The sequence below is a fragment of the Panulirus ornatus genome, chromosome 46 (genome assembly GCF_036320965.1).
Source record: "Panulirus ornatus isolate Po-2019 chromosome 46, ASM3632096v1, whole genome shotgun sequence".
NCBI classification, from domain to species: domain Eukaryota; kingdom Metazoa; phylum Arthropoda; class Malacostraca; order Decapoda; family Palinuridae; genus Panulirus; species Panulirus ornatus.
Genome location: NC_092269.1, coordinates 41661333 through 41680046, shown reverse-complemented (window position 1 = coordinate 41680046; position 18714 = coordinate 41661333). Strand labels below are relative to the sequence as shown.

At 43.0% G+C, this 18714-nt stretch overlaps 1 protein-coding gene across 4 annotated transcripts in view; it reads right to left on the bottom strand.

Moving 5' to 3' along the window:
* The window catches only part of LOC139763306 (glycine receptor subunit alpha-4-like), a 67568-nt gene extending 53365 nt beyond the window's left edge, over positions 1–14203 (bottom strand). Inside the window, exon 1 of one of the 4 annotated variants that reach the window (XM_071689320.1) lies at positions 14119–14203. The gene's annotated coding sequence lies outside the window, so the exon portion shown is untranslated. Of the gene's footprint in view, positions 1–13862 lie in introns of all 4 variants that reach the window. The other 3 variants (XM_071689322.1, XM_071689319.1, XM_071689321.1) reach the window with 3 other exon arrangements.
* Positions 14204–18714: the final 4511 nt, after the last annotated feature.

The following is an 18714-nucleotide window of genomic DNA, read 5'->3' as shown; positions in this document are numbered from 1 at the left end:
ATTTACTCTTAACTTTCTTCTTTCACACACTTTACCAAACTCAGTCACCAGCTTCTGCAGTTTCTCACATGAATCAGCCACCAGCGCTGTATCATCAGCGAACAACAACTGACTCACTTCCCAAGCTCTCTCATCCACAACAGACTTCATACTTGCCCCTCTTTCCAAAACTCTTGCATTCACCTCCCTAACAACCCCATCCATAAACAAATTAAACAACCATGGAGACATCACACACCCCTGCCGCAAACCTACATTCACTGAGAACCAATCACTTTCCTCTCTTCCTACACGTACACATGCCTTACATCCTCGATAAAAACTTTTCACTGCTTCTAACAACTTGCCTCCCACACCATACATTCTTAATACCTTCCACAGAGCATCTCTATCAACTCTATCATATGCCTTCTCCAGATCCATAAATGCTACATACAAATCCATTTGTTCTTCTAAGTATTTCTCACATACACTCTTCAAAGCAAACACCTGATCCACACATCCTCTACCACTTCTGAAACCACACTGCTCTTCCCCAATCTGATGCTCTGTACATACCTTCACCCTCTCAATCAACACCCTCCCATACAATTTACCAGGAATACTCAACAAACTTATACCTCTGTAATTTGAGCACTCACTCCTATCCCCTTTGCCTTTGTACAATGGCATATATATATATATATATATATATATATATATATATATATATATATATATATATATATATATATATATATATACATATATATATATATATATATTGCTTTATTTATTTTGCTTTGTCGCTGTCTTCCGCGTTAGCTTGGTAGCGCAAGGAAACAGACGAAAGAATGGCCCAACCCACCCACATACACATGTATATACATACACGTCCACACACACAAAAATATATACTTATACATCTCGACGTATATATATATATATATATATATATATATATATATATATATATATATATATATATATATATATATATATATATATATTTTTTTTTTTTTTTTTTTTTTTTTTTTTTTGCTCTGTCGCTGTCTCCCGCGTTTGCGAGGTAGCGCAAGGAAACAGACGAAAGAAATGGCCCAACCCACCCCCATACACATGTATATACATACGTCCACACACGCAAATATACATACCTACACAGCTTTCCATGGTTTACCCCAGACGCTTCACATGCCCTGATTCATTCCACTGACAGCACGTCAACCCCGGTATACCACATCGATCCAATTCACTCTATTCCTTGCCCCCCTTTCACCCTCCTGCATGTTCAGGCCCCGATCACACAAAATCTTTTTCACTCCATCTTTTCACCTCCAATTTGGTCTCCCACTTCTCGTTCCCTCCACCTCCGACACATATATCCTCTTGGTCAATCTTTCCTCACTCATTCTCTCCATGTGCCCAAACCATTTCAAAACACCCTCTTCTGCTCTCTCAACCACGCTCTTTTTATTTCCACACATCTCTCATACCCTTACGTTACTTACTCGATCAAACCACCTCACACCACACATTGTCCTCAAACATCTCATTTCCAGCACATCCATCCTCCTGCGCACAACTCTATCCATAGCCCACGCCTCGCAACCATACAATATTGTTGGAACCACTATTCCTTCAAACATACCCATTTTTGCTTTCCGAGTCAATGTTCACGACTTCCACTCATTCTTCAACGCTCCCAGGATTTTCGCCCCCTCCCCCATCCTATGATCTACTTCCGCTTCCATGGTTCCATCCGCTGCCAGATCCACTCCCAGATATCTAAAACACTTTACTTCCTCCAGCTTTTCTCCATTCAAACTTACCTCCCAATTGACTTGACCCTCAACCCTACTGTACCTAATAACCTTGCTCTTATTCACATTTACTCTTAACTTTCTTCTTTCACACACTTTACCAAACTCCGTCACCAGCTTCTGCAGTTTCTCACATGAATCAGCCACCAGCGCTGTATCATCAGCGAACAACAACAGACTCACTTCCCACGCTCTCTCATCCACAACAGACTTCATACTTGCCCCTCTTTCCAAAACTCTTGCATTTACCTCCCTAACAACCCCATCCATAAACAAATTAAACAACCATGGAGACATCACATACCCCTGCCGCAAACCTACATTCACTGAGAACCAATAACTTTCCTCTCTTCCTACACGTACACATGCCTTACATCCTCGATAAAAACTTTTCACTGCTTCTAACAACTTGCCTCCCACACCATATATTCTTAATACCTTCCACAGAGCATCTCTATCAACTCTATCATATGCCTTCTCCAGATCCATAAATGCTACATACAAATCCATTTGCTTTTCTAAGTATTTCTCACATACATTCTTCAAAGCAAACACCTGATCCACACATCCTCTACCACTTCTGAAACCACACTGTTCTTCCCCAATCTGATGCTCTGTACATGCCTTCACCCTCTCAATCAATACCCTCCCATATAATTTACCAGGAATACTCAACAAACTTATACCTCTGTAATTTGAGCACTCACTCTTATCCCCTTTGCCTTTGTACAATGGCACTATGCACGCATTCCGCCAATCCTCAGGCACCTCACCATGAGTCATACATACATTAAATAACCTTACCAACCAGTCAATAATACAGTCACCCCCTTTTTTAATAAATTCCACTGCAATACTATCCAAACCTGCTGCCTTGCCGGCTTTCATCTTCCGCAAAGCTTTTACTACCTCTTCTCTGTTTACCAAATCATTTTCCCTAACCCTCTCACTTTGCACACCACCTCGACCAAAACACCCTATATCTGCCACTCTATCATCAAACACATTCAACAAACCTTCAAAATACTCACTCCATCTCCTTCTCACATCACCACTACTTGTTATCACCTCCCCATTTGCGCCCTTCACTGAAGTTCCCATTTGCTCCCTTGTCTTACGCACTTTATTTACCTGCTTCCAGAACATCTTTTTATTCTCCCTAAAATCTAATGATACTCTCTCACACCAACTCTCATTTGCCCTCTTTTTCACCTCTTGCACCTTTCTCTTGACCTCCTGTCTCTTTCTTTTATACATCTCCCACTCAATTGCATTTTTTACCTGCAAAAATCGTCCAAATGCCTCTCTCTTCTTTTTCACTAATAATCTTACTTCTTCATCCCACCACTCACTACCCTTTCTAATCAACCCACCTCCCACTCTTCTCATGCCACAAGCATCTTTTGCGCAATCCATCACTGATTCCCTAAATACATCCTATTCCTCCCCCACTCCACTTACTTCCATTGTTCACACCTTTTTCCATTCTGTACTCAGTCTCTCCTGGTACTTCCTCACACAAGTCTCCTTCCCAAGCTCACTTACTCTCACCACCCTCTTCACCCCAAAACTCACTCTTCTTTTCTGAAAACCCATACAAATCTTCACCTTAGCCTCCACAAGATAATGATCAGACATCCCTCCAGTTGCACCTCTCAGCACATTAACATCCAAAAGTCTCTCTTTCGTGCGCCTGTCAATTAACACGTAATCCAATAACGCTCTCTGGCCATCTCTCCTACTTACATACGTATACTTATGTATATCTCGCTTTTTAAACCAGGTATTCCCAATCACCAGTCCTTTTTCAGCACATAAATCTACAAGCTCTTCACCATTTCCATTTACAACACTGAACACCCCATGTATACCAATTATTCCCTCAACTGCCACATTACTCACCTTTGCATTCAAATCACCCATCACTATAACCCGGTCTCGTGCATCAAAACCACTAACACACTCATTCAGCTGCTCCCAAAACACTTGCCTCTCATGATCTTTCTTCTCATGCCCAGGTGCATATGCACCAATAATCACCCATCTCTCTCCATCAACTTTCAGTTTTACCCATATTAATCGAGAATTTACTTTCTTACATTCTATCACATACTCCCACAACTCCTGTTTCAGGAGTACTGCTACTCCTTCCCTTCCTCTTGTCCTCTCACTAACCCCTGACTTTACTTCCAAGACATTCCCAAACCACTCTTCTCCTTTACCCTTGAGCTTCGTTTCACTCAGAGCCAAAACATCCAGGTTCCTTTCCTCAAACATACTACCTATCTCTCCTTTTTTCACATCTTGGTTACATCCACACACATTTAGACACCCCAGTCTAAGCCTTCGAGGAGGATGAGCACTCCCCGCGTGACTCCTTCTTCTGTTTCCCATTTTAGAAAGTTAAAAAATACAAGGAGGGGAGGATTTCTGGCCCCCCGCTCCCGTCCCCTCTAGTCGCCTTCTACGACACGCGAGGAATGCGTGGGAAGTATTCTTTCACCCCTATCCCCAGGGATAATATATATATATATATATATATATATATATATATATATATATATATATATATATATACATATACATATACATACACACGCACATATACACACACACACATATACATATATATACATATGAAAAAAGTAAGAAATAATTTAGAAAACTGAAACTTCTAGCTTGAAATGAAATGAGAAAATGAATGTCACATAATGGTTCAACCTCTGGCTATGGAAAAGGGAAATGTATAATTTATTTACACAAACGTCAATAGTAGTTCTCATCAACTTAACCACTGTATCAATAAGCTTCAATGTCTAAGCTACATTCTTTTTTTTCCAATTTCACTATTTTCTTGTCAAAGCACCATGTATGAAAACTATCACTTCAGTAACACAACTATAAACATTTACTTCCCCTTTAAAAAAGTTCTGGGGAAGTCTGTCTCGATACACTGCGGAACACTCTACCACCTGGCGAGGTTTGTTGCAATGGTTCTTGATTTACAAATGTGGTAGCATCACTGGTGGGCGGAAGAACATTCTTGTAACCACAGCAAGGATCACAGTCCGTGCAACTCCATTATGATGGTTCTCCATTATGATGGTTCTTCTCCTGCTGGCCAAATCCTGCTTCAGCTTGTAATCGTCGTCCCGCAAAGGCCGAACTCTACGATATTTCTTAAGTGTCCAACACCGACAACGAGGCACTTAGAAGCTCGGGGGAGGCCGATGAATGGTGATAGATTGGCCGTATTTCATACCAAAAGAAGTTCAAAGTTAACGTATTCCCTGCGTGTCGTAGAAGGCGACTAAAAGGGGAGGGAGCGGGGGGCTGGAAATCCTCCCTTCTTTTTTTTTTTTTCTTTAATTTTCCAAAAGAAGGAACAGAGAAGGGGGTCGGGTGGGGATATTCCCTCAGAGGCCCAGTCCTTTGTTCTTAATGCTACCTTGCTTACCTCTCTATACGTGATCCACCAAGCCTCCTCCAGCAGCTTCTGACGAAGATGTGATTGGGAAGCTGGGCATCGGGGGACGCGATATATATATATATATATATATATATATATATATATATATATATATATATATATATATATATATATATATATATATATATATATCTTCTTTTCTTTCATATTATTCGCCATTTCCCGCATTAGCGAGGTTGCGTTAAGGACAGAGGACTGGACCTTTGAGGGAATATCCTCACCTGGCCCCCTTCTCTGTCCCTTCTTTTGGAAAATTAAAAAAAACGAGAGGGGAGGATTTCCAGTCCCTCGCTCCCTTCCCTTTTAGTCGCCTTCTGCGACACGCAGGGAATACGTGGGAAGTATTCTTTCTCCCCTATCCCCAGGGATAATATATATATATATATATATATATATATATATATATATATATATATATATATATATATATATATATATATATATATTTCAGGATCCGCGGTGTCACTGTTCAAGAGGAGTTACACAAGTGTGTCCCTGAAGGGCCGACCACTCCTGAAGCTAGTGCATTGTCTACCTCTTGCCTCACCACCAGACTCGAGACAAGTTATGTCATCTGATATTTGACACCTTGTCTGTACGTACGTAAGTCAGGGCCGTAATGACCTACTTATACAGCAAGGGGGTTGAAGCTCTACACACGTGTGCGTGCGTGCTTGTGTGTGTGTGTGTGTGTGTGTGTGTGTGGGTGTGTGTGTGTGTGTGTGGGTGTGTGTGTGTGTGTGTGTGTGTGTGTGTGTGTGTGTGTGACACCAACTATTGTCTCAATATTTGAGTCGACAATACAAGTCCAGAAAACCAGTAATTCTAGAGGGAAATGATAAGAATGAAAGAAAAAAAGTTGCTGTTGTTACACAGCTGATTCAGCAATAGGCTGGTGTCCCGAATACGGAAGAACCATTGACTTGATGATGCTGGCTCAGCACAGGGCCCTCAACACACATTGTGAGGCAGATAGTGACTATATTGATGGCTCGCCGGTGTTTCCCTCTACCATTATGGAGGTATAGTCTTTTATCAACGTTCACGTAAAGCGGTCTTTCACTAACATTATTGTGAGAGAGATTCTCACCTATCCATACCCTTTACTAATATATCTACTGTGAAATATAATGCCACAGCAGTGGAAAAATGAGTTAACTGCCGAGGGGAGTATGTTAAAACCTATTGTGTGAAAAGGTCAGAACAACAACAAAACACGTACAAACAACAGGAGACATAAATGCTCTGGACATCTTATGTCCGTCCAAATATCATTACGTATCTCACACTAACATGAGTCTATGTTGAGAATGTTTGGCTAAATAACTCACGGTCTTTCTCATAAACATTTAATTCCTTACCTCCCGATGTGCTATATCACCACCCTGGTTAATAACTCTACGGCATTACTGACCCGTAGTTCATTAACTGTACATACACTATTCTCGTCAAGCCTGCCCAGCAAACACCTGGCAGACTACAAAATACATACCCATACACTTGCCATGTTTCTTTCAGGGTAAAAAAAATCTATCTACAGCTCTTGTCAAATTCTGATACAGCTTTACGGTTAAGACGCCTTGAACATGAGGGTACGCCCCTCGAGCACGACGGCACGGTCTATAACCACGACGACACAAAACTCCAGCACAATAGTAAGGTCACTAACTGTACGAACCTTTAGCACAATAGAACGACTCTTGTGCATGACGGTACGACCCTTAGGGCACGACGGCACATCACTTTAAGCACAATCGTACGAGCCCTAAGCACGATGGCACGACTCTTGAACACGAGAGGTACGACCTTTGAGCACGACAGTACGACTCAGGTATGCAGACATGATCTTTGACCTAACCTTTAAAGGTCAGGTCAAAGATCAAGCCATCATAACCAAAGGTCTCACAGCGTCGCGTTCAAAGAGCTAAGAACTACATTGTTCTGTACAATGGATGGAAAAACGAGCAAGGTAACTTTCGTCTCTCGCTTTTTTTTCTTTAATAGTCGATCTAATGTAGTGTATCATTGATGTACGACAATCAAAAATCTAATATTCGTCTACATCTCACCTCACATTTTGGGACAATATAAATAATGTCTGTTCCTGCAATTTCTTACCAGTTTGTCTTCAATTTTTCCCTCTTTCTTTAATTCATTCTTTCTACTTAAGTCCCTGCCTTCTTTCCTTTCTTAGCGTTTCCCTTCACGTTTTTATCTATATTCTATTCATTCTTCACATTACTCCTCATTTTATTTGGTTCTTTTTTATCTGCTTTCACTCACTTGTACTTTTCCTTCCATCCAACGTCTTCACTGAGACAATTTCTGGGAATTCATTTGTACGTAAATGTAGCAACGTTTGGGAGTGCGTGTCCAGAAAATCTTAATTTAATGTACATTCAGCGCAAGCATTCTTTGTTCCAGCTTTATCAATAGTGCAGGTTACCACATCAGGCTCTGGCCTGTGTATAAATCTACCAATTAGAATATCTATTTATCCATCAATCTATTTATCTACCTTCATGGTATATGCAGTTACATAATTACTTCAGAAATACCTACAAGTACACCTCCAGTATGTATATGTTTGTGTTCTTTGCCACCCTTTTCTGTCATGGGACCGCTACCTGCCGCTTCTGCGTCCCTTTCACTTTTAAAGGTCGTAAATCATTTGTGTGTTTTTCATCTTTCTCCACAACGGATTGCATTCTTAGATCACTACAAGTGATCTGCAGTATCTGACATCCGTTTACTGCTTCAGGTGGGCTGCACTCCCTCATTGTATTACTCCCACTTCCACTCTCCAGGTCCCAATGTTGCTCCGGTTGTACTCTGGCTCTGCCCACTCTTCAACAATTGGACTCTATATCACATAGTGTTCCAGTTGTAGCTTTTATTATTTTTGCTCTCTAGGTCTCACATGTTGTTTCAGATGAATTCTCTAGGTCTCCTCTTTTTCTGCATGCACTCTAGGTCTCCTGTTGTTGCAGCCGTACTCTAATGTACTGCTGTTCCAGATGTACTGTGTCGTAATCTTCACTCCTTCAGTCTCCCTGAACCTCCAGTTAACCTCGTCTTGCCACTCAACCTAGCCGTGCTGCATCCTCTCCCTCAACCACTCAACCAGCTGCACTATGGACATCCTTTCCTTCACTCTAATGTTTCTTTTACAACTCCACTTCCAGCCATGAGCAAGATTCCAGTGTCCGCTCCAGACTAAGCAACAGTCCTGGACGACCCGTGAACCACAACCTATGAAGCTTTGCACACGTCCGTGACCTTGGCGGAAATGCCTCTATTTTTATCCTAATTCTTCGTTCTCCCTCCAGTGCCTCACTTTCCTACCCCAGTTGCTCGTGCCATTCAAACACCAGGGTAGTCCTTCCATTACATACTCTCCCCACATCTGAGAAGCACTTCTCTAATCTTCTTCCACACTCGCGGACAAAATACAGTGTGAAACTCAATTACTCATTGACTCCAACCCTTCCGTTTAGCCTTTCTAGGTTCACCAGTGTGTATCGTCTCTCTCCTTCCTCCATCACTGTACCTATGGTCTTTAAAATACAATAACAGTGTCCTGTAGGCTCCTTATGCCTGTCAGTGTGGACCATGCTCCCCAATATGAATACCCCCATTAGCCTCATTAGAGCCTGTGAGTGAAGGCTATATCCCTCGACATTTACACCCCTGGTAGGTTCATTATGTCTGTCAGTGACAACCATGTGCACCCCGCACGTGAACAGCTGGACAACTCTTGGAAAACTTGACCAGCACTGCCAACCGTCAGACAGATACGTCCAGAACAACTGTGGTGGTTTGTGATAACGAAACTCAAGTCTGTCTGGACCTTATCCTCCTCACTCGCCATCCACTTGTCGCCATCATTACAGTGCCAACCCTCGACATACGAACATCAACCCTAGATATAGGAACACTTGCTCAAAATATGAACATCGACCCGAGACAAACACGCATTAACTCCAGACATAAGAACATTAACCTTACACACGAAAATCGACCCCAGACATACAAATGTCAACCCTAGACATACGCACTTCACCTATCTGTCAAAGTTCATTCCTCTGCGTTTCCCGTGCGCCGCTCCTGCCTCACATAGGTTCCTTCCTACATATGACCCGTGAGACTTTAAACAAAGAACACCTTGGGACCTATTGTCTCATCTCTTATAAATACCTTGGCAAGTTGACTGTACCAATGAGACCATCAACGGAGTATCCGTGGGTGTGATAGCCTGGCCTTTGACCTGACATTTAAGAGTTAGGTCAAAGGCCAGACCAACATGCTCAAGGGTCGTACTGTGTATTGTCTTGTTCAAGGGGTAATGCTCAGTGTCTAACACTGCATCTCTTCCTTAAAGTCAGGGTGTGCAGGTGTGTGCAAGAGCAGGGCTGAAGTGTGCTCTGGTAACAGGTCAGTGTGGCCTGACGACAGGTCACGCTTCATTTCAGTTCTGTAGGACCAATCAGGAGGAAGTGTTCAGGGTGACGTGGTGGGCGGTGGTACAGCTGTGTGGGTGAGTGGAGCTAGGTGAAGGTGATGTATGACTGGAGGAGTTGAGCTGATGGCAGGGTAGGTGGACGTAAGTGGAGATGCTCAAGTACACGGATGTGCGTGGAGGTGATGCTGATATAGGTGGATGAATAATAAATTGTAACAGATGGTACCGAGATACCTCAATGTAGGTGGAGTAAGTGATATTGAGACGAGTGGATGTTGGTAGAGGCAATGGTGCAATGAATGGATTTAAGTGGATCAGGGGGTAGAGAGGTAAGTGGGTGTGGAGGAGGAGTGCTTTGGAAGAGGTGGATGTGCCTCCATAGCAGCCTCTTCACTCACCGAAGGAGGGGTACCTCACACTCACTGTAGGAGGGGTACCTCACACTCACTGTAGGAGGGGTACCTCACACACTCACTGTAGGAGGTGTATCTCACACACTCACTGTAGGAGTGGTACCCTACACACTCACTGTAGGAGTGGTACCCTACACACTCACTGTAGGAAGGGTACCCCACACACTCACTGTAGGAGTGGTACCCTACACACTCACTGTAGGAAGGGTACCCCACACACTCACTGTAGGAGTGGTACCCTACACACTCACTGTAGGAAGGGTACCCCACACACTCACTGTAGGAGTGGTACCCTACACACTCACTGTAGGAAGGGTACCCCACACACTCACTGTAGGAGTGGTACCCTACACACTCACTGTAGGAAGGGTACCTCACACACTCACTGTAGGAGGGGTACCCCACACACTCACTGTAGGAAGGGTACCTCACACACTCACTGTAGGAGTGGTACCTCACACACTCACTGTAGGAGGGGTACCTCACACACTCACTGTAGGAGGGGTACCTCACACACTCACTGTAGGAGGGGTACCTCACACACTCACTGTAGGAGGGGTACCCCACACACTCACTGTAGGAGTGGTACCCTACACACTCACTGTAGGAGGGGTACCTCACACACTCACTGTAGGAGGGGTACCTCACACACTCACTGTAGGAGGGGTACCTCACACACTCACTGTAGGAGGGATACCTCACACACTCACTGTAGGAGGGGTACCTCACACACTCACTGTAAGAGGGGTACCTCACACACTCACTGTAGGAGGGGTACCTCACACACTCACTGTAGGAGGGGTACCTCACACACTCACTGTACGAGGGGTACCTCACACAGTCTCTGTAAGAGGGTACCTCACACACTCACTGAACGAGGGGTGTCTCGCACACTCACTGGAAGAGGAGTACTTCACACACTCACTGAATGAGGGGTACCTCACACACTCATTGGACGAGGTGTACCTCACACACTCACTGAATAAGGGTACCTCATTTACCAATTGAAAGAGAGCTACCTCACACACTGACTGGAAGAGGGGTACCTCACACACCGACGGAAGAGGGGTACCTCACACACTGACTGGAAGAGGGGTACCTCACACACAGACGGAAGAGGGGTACCTCACACTCTCCTTGGATGAGGGGTACCTCATAACCCCCTTCACACACCATCATTTGAGAAGTTGAATGAAAAGACACCAGCCAAATGCGGTAAGCTTGGCCTAGGTCCATGTCGGCCTGGCCATACAGCTATAACCTGCCGTTTAAGCACAGATAATAATTGATACTGAATAAAAAGAGGTTTATTTCTTCCCTCTGCGGGCTCGCTCGCTGCCTCTGTAATCAATCTGTTTTTTCTTGTTGACAATAGACCCAAGTCTGAAGAGCTAGGGAAGTTTTAGTGGCCAGTCTTTATCTATGAAACGAGAGAGAGAGAGAGAGAGAGAGAGAGAGAGAGAGAGAGAGAGAGAGAGAGAGAGAGAGAGAGAGAGAGAGAGAGAGAGAGAGAGTTTCTGCCATAAGCCATCCTCCTAATTATATAGACATGGATGAAAGATTCTCCAACATTCACTATTGATCATTTACAATTATCCTTCACAAAACCATAAAATTCGCTCTTTCTACTGTTCCATTCACTGTTCACAGTCATTCATTGTTCAGTCAATCACTGTCAAACACTTATGATTACAGTAAAAAACCGACAGTCACTATTAAACACAACTATCGTTCATGACATACACATACTGTGAATTACGTCACGCCTTCAATCACTCAAACAAGTACAATGACTCAAGTACATGAGTAACAGTCACAATGACTCACGTCAAACACCTACATAACCAGTCAGTTTATCACGTTTCATATTCATTAACTGAAAAGGTCAACATTAACCAATCATCGAGGTCCTCAATCAGGATTAACTGGGTTCATTACTAACTTAAATAATCTATCCTTAAACACCCAGATACCCCATAATGTTCTAAACACACAGATACCCCATAATGTTTTAAACACGCAGATACCCCATAATGTTCTAAACACACAGATACCCCATAATGTTCTAAACACACAGATACCCCATAATGTTCTAAACACACAGATACCCCATAATGTTTTAAACACACAGATACCCCATAATGTTCTAAACACACAGATACCCCATAATGTTCTAAACACACAGATACCCCATAATGTTTTAAACACACAGATACCCCATAATGTTCTAAACACACAGATACCCCATAATGTTTTAAACACACAGATACCCCATAATGTTCTAAACACACAGATACCCCATAATGTTCTAAACACACAGATACCCCATAATGTTCTAAACACACAGATACCCCATAATGTTCTAAACACACAGATACCCCATAATGTTCTAAACACACAGATACCCCATAATGTTCTAAACACACAGATACCCCATAATGTTCTAAACACACAGATACCCCATAATGTTTTAAACCCCTTGACGACAACGGTACGATACGTCATCACGACGGAACGACCCTTAGGCATAACGGTACGATCTTTAAGCACGGAGACACTTTAACACAATGACAACACAATGATACGATCTCTGGGCACTATGGACTTGCCTTTACATTGACCCTTAAGGGTCAGGTTAAAGGCCAGGCTATCTTACCTAAGTCTATCCTTATCCCAAAAGATACATTTATCTTATTCTTTTGAAGCGACAGTCAATTATCGTAACTGTAATAAACGATATGCTGAGTCATCTTTCCCCTTAGGCACTACAGACTGTTATCCTTGAGAGATGACTTGAGTTATCTTACTACTCTGACAGTCGATTACTTATACACTGTTGTCCCTAAATAACTCGAGTTATTTTACTTACAACGACCGATAACTTCAGTTATCTTTCTGAAGGGAAAACTTATAATCCTAAAATTACAAAGATTGCTATGCAAGCATTTACATCAATATCCGATCTAGCACCAAAAGCCATAATGTTGTAATATGTGCTAGCAGACGTTACTTTTATACGAGGCCGACTGGGTCTCACAGTAGACAACTGTATCTTGAAGTAAAGGCAAGCTCTCGTGATCTACATGGAGACCTTGTAGCGCTAGCCGTTCTTGTAAAGCAAAACGAGATCGCGAAAAAAAATTGCAATCTTGTAATACGAGAACAAGTCTCGTTACAAAGCCCGAGATCTCGTGTTACAGATCTTGTCACACCAGTCGTTATCTCGTGATACAAGCGAAAATTTCGCTGTCAGGTTTCAGGTGTTATATAATCCTGGCCGCCACACCTACCTTACCTCAAACACAATTGATCTTTAGTTACGTGATATTCACCTTTAAAATCGAAGAGAAGCAAGTACAATTTGTACTGTACATCGAAGCTTACCAGGAAATGAAGAATCTGGTATCTAAGTAATTAATATAAAATGAAAAACAATATACAGATTATATATATATATATATATATATATATATATATATATATATATATATATATATATATATATATATATATATACCGATATTTCAATAACACTAAAAACACAAATTCATATTTGTGCTATAAATAAGCAAAAGACAATTCCGTATGTGGTTCCAGTGACGCAAGTTTAACCTGGAAAGTCTGTAACACGAGCAATAACCTCCATGATGCTTCACATGCAAATGATTACAAAACTTGCACACCAGTCCACTTGCCTTTGCTCAGCTTGCACTACTTGGGTTTGGTATGTGAGGGCGCTGGTTCTCCTTGGATACTTTTTATAAATCCTAATCAACGCAACAATTTGTAACTTTGTCAAGTACTTCAGTACAAATCCCGTCTTACATGCAAATTGTTTCTCAAAGTTCGACAGGACAAACTACAGACATAAGTATATGAAGAATCAACATAAAGGAATTTTAAACCATTTCGTACTAATCTTGCTGATGATTTTTTCTTTTGTGATTCTACCTCTTTGATGAAACGAATTGTATTTGCAGTGCAAGAGACACGGATCCAATGAACAGTATTCGACGAACAAGAGCACACACGTGACACTGACACACGCCACAACCGGCGTTTAAATATCCGCTCGCTGCCTGGCGCCTCGGGAAAAACTCTTGTACCGACTTTCCTATCACATGCAACTAACTGCCTGTCTCCACTGAACAATACAATACAATAAATCAGTGCTACGTCTACAAACTATGATAGTTTTTAGTGTTTCTATATCGTACTACATTCCTTCTGTGTCTACGGGAACAAAGATCTATTCATGAATATAATTCGTAGTCTGTCTTCTTGATTCTTCACTTTTATAGTGATGTAAGTAGGGTACGGTCTTACAGAGATTACAGAGACCTTAAAACACTACATCTAATCTTGTCCTGAAATACAAATGAAAGATCAAACGTTCAAGGTGTCGCAATAAGATCAATCGATGGAAATGAATATACACTAATCTTAAGTATAATGTAATATATACATAAAAGCAAATAAGCATTTGCTAAAATCACGTAAAAAAAAGCATGCTAATATCTATAAGTAGGAGCTATGCACATTTTCTGTGAAAGCAGTCCTAAAATGTATTATGTAATTGTGTGTGTGTGTGTGTGTGTGTGTGTGTGTGAATCAGGGAGTGTGAAGCGTCCTGGGTATCATGGAAAGGTCTGCGCGGCCTGGTTGTGGATAGGGAGCTGTGGTTTCGGTGCGGGTCATGTGTAAATTAAAAGAAGAAAAAAGTGACATTTAGTTACACTGAAATATGGTTAACTACCTAAGCACGAAAGTACGACCTTTGTATGTTATGATGCGATGTTTGACCTGACACATAAAGAGCAGAACGTGCGATGGAAACACTCTACTCAAAATTCAGAAACTGGCGGCGGGAAAGTTTTTATTCTTTATAATGTAAATCAAGACCAAGCCCACACAGACCCACGATGGTGCTAAAGAAAACACCCTAACAGATTCATCATGGTGCTAAGGGAAAGACCCTGACAGACCCACCAAGGTCCTAAGGAAAAGACCCTCACAGACTCGCCATGGTATTAAACAACACAGTTTTACATTGACAAACACATCTGAATGACGCTGACAATGTCTTGAGGCTAAAGGGGGAAAAGGTCATGGGTCATGGCCCAGATGACCTCATATTTGTGACCTTTCACAAGTGATGGTTGCCACGTTCTGAACCATTGTCCACTTACTTCATTACGATCCTTGAGCACAACAGTACGAGCTTTGAGGTCGGCTTTACGACACTTGAGCACGACGTATGACTTTAAGATATAATGGATTGGCCCTTGAACTGACCTTTAAGGGTCAGGTCAAACATCACTATCAGTCTCACCTGACAAAGCTTGGCTGACACACACATACACCACTATCAGCCTCACCTGACACATACACCACTTGTGTTTGTATGAAAGGTGGAGATTTACTCATCAGACCTGTGTGTGTGAAACGGCCATGTACGCATACAACCTGTGTGTGTATGAGGTGGCTATGTACACATTCAACCTGTGTGTATGAGGTGGCCATGAACACATCCAACCAGTGGGTATATGAAGTGGCCATGAACACATTCAACCTATATGTGTATGAGGTGGCTATGTACACATCCAACCTGTGTGTATGAGGTGGCCATGAATACATCCAACCAGTGGGTATATGAGGTGGCCATGAACACATCCAACCAGTGTGTGTATGAAGTGGCCATGTACACATCCAACATGTGTGTATGAGGTGGCCATGAACACATCCAACCCGTGGGTGTATGAGGTGGCCATGAACACATCCAATCTGAGTGTGTATGAAGTGGCCATGTACACATCCAACCCGTGTGTGCCTGAAGTGGCCACGTATACATCTAACTTGTGTGTATGCCTGAGTGTATGAGGTGGCCATGAATACATCCCACTTGTGTGTGTATGGGGTGCCCATGTACACATCCAACCTGTGTGTTTATGGTGTGGCCATGTACACAACCAACTTGAGTGTGTGAGGTGGCTATGAATACATCCAACTTGTGTGCATGAAGGTGGCCATGAACACACCAACCTGTGTGTGTATGAGGTGGCCATGTACACATCCAACCTGTGTGTGTATGCGGTGGCCATGAACACATCAACCTGTGTCCATGAGGTGGCCATGAACACATCAAGCTGTGTGCATGAAGTAGCCATGAACATATCCAACCTGTGTGTGTGTGAGGTGCCCATGAACACATCCAACTCGTGAGTGTGTATGAGGTGGCCATGTACACATTCAAACTGTGTGGATATGAAATGGTCATGAACACATACATGTGTTTATGTGGTAGGCATGTACACAGCAACCTGTATGTATGAGATGGCCAAGAACATCCAACCTGTCTGTATGAGGTGGCCATGTAAATATCCAACCTGTGTGTCTGAGGTGGCCATGAACACATCCATCATGTGTGTTTATGAGGCGGTCATGAACACATCCAACCTGTTTGTATGAAGTGACCATGAACACATCCAACCTGTGTGTGTGTGTGTGTGTGTGTGTGTGTGTGTGTGTGTGTGTGTGTGTGTGTGTGTGTATGTGTGTGTGTGAGTGTGTGTGTGTGTGTGTGTGTGTGTGTGTGTGTGTGTGTGTGTATGTTTGTGTGTATGAAGTGGCCATGAACACATCCAACCTATGTGTGTATGAGGTTCCATGTACACATCCAACTGGTGTGTGTATGAGGTGGCCATGAACACACCCCAACCTGTGTGTGTATGTGGTAACCACCTACACATCAGCTTGTGGGTATAAAGTGGCCAAGAACACATCCAATCTGTGTTGTATGAGGTGGCCATGAACACTTCTAACCTGTGTCTGCATGAGGTGGCCTTGTACACATCCATCCTGTTTGTGTATGAGGCGGCCATATACACATCCAACCTGTGTGTATGATGTGGTCATGTACACATCCAACCTGTGTGTACGAGGTTTCCGTGAACACATCCAACCTGTGTGTGTATGAGGTGGCCATCAACACATCCAGCCTGTGTGTATGAGGTTCCATGGACACTTCCAACCTGTGTGTGTATGAGGTTCCATGTACACATCCAACCGGTGTATGTATCAGGTGGCTATGAACACATCCAACCTGTGAGTGTATGTGGTAACCATGTATACACCAGCCTGTGTGTATGAGATGGCCAAGAACACATCCAACCTGTGTCTGTATGAGGTGGCCATGTACACATCCAACCTGTGTCTATATGAGGTGGCCATAAACACATCTAACCTGTGTGTGTATGAAGTGACCATGTACACATCCAACCTGAGTGTGTATGAGGTTCAATGTACACATCCAACTGGTATGTGTATGAGGTGGCCATGAACACATCCAACTTGTGTATGTATGAGGTGACCATGTACACATCCAACTTGTGTGTGTATGAATTTGCCATGAACACATCCAACCTGTGTGTGTGAGGTGGCCATGTACACATCCAACCTGTGTGCATGAGGTGGCCATGAACACATCCACCCTGTGTGTGTATAAGGTGGCCATGAACACATCCAACCTGTGTGTACGAGGTTCCATGTACACATCCAACCGGTGTGTATGAGGTGGCTATGAATACATCCAACATGTGTGTGTATGTAATACCCATGTACACATCAACGTGTATGTATGAGGTGGCCAAGAACATATCCAACTTGTGTGTATGGGGTGGCCATGTACACATACAACCTGTCTTTTTGAGGTGGCCATGTACACATATACCCTGTGTGCATGATGTGGCCATGTACACATACAACTTGTGTGTGTATGAGGTGACCATGTACACATCCAACCTTTGAATATGAATTTGCCATGAACATATCCAACCTGTGTGTGTGAGGTGGCCATGTAGACATCCAACCTGTGTGTATGAGGTGGCCATGAACACATCCAACCTGTGTGTGTATGAGGTGGCCATGAACACATCCAACCTGTGTGTATGAGGTGGCCATGTAGACATCCAACCTGTGTGTATGAGGTGGCCATGAACACATCCAACCTGTGTGTGTATGAGGTGGCCATGAACACATGCAACCTGTGTGTGTATGAGGTGGCCATGAACACATCCAACCTGTGTGTGTATGAGGTTCCATGTACACATCCAACCGGTGTGTATGAGGTGGCTATGAATACATCCAACATGTGTGTGTATGTGGTAGCCACGTACACATCAACCTGTGTGTATGAGGTGGCCAAGAACATATCCTACTTGTCCGTATGCGGTGGCCATGTACACATCCGACCTGTGTGTGTATAAGGTTCCATGTACACACCCAACCGGTGTATGTATCAGGTGGCTATGAACGCATCCAACCTGTGTGTGTATGTGGAAGCCATGTACACACCAGCCTGTGTGTATGAGATGGCCAAGAACACATCCAACCTGTGTCTGTATGAGGTGGCCATGTACGCATATAACCTTTGTCTATATGAGGTGGCCATAAACACATCTAACCTGTGTGTGTATGAAGTGGCCATGTACACATTCAACCTGTGTGTGTATTAGATGGCCATATACACATACAACCTGTGTGTGTATG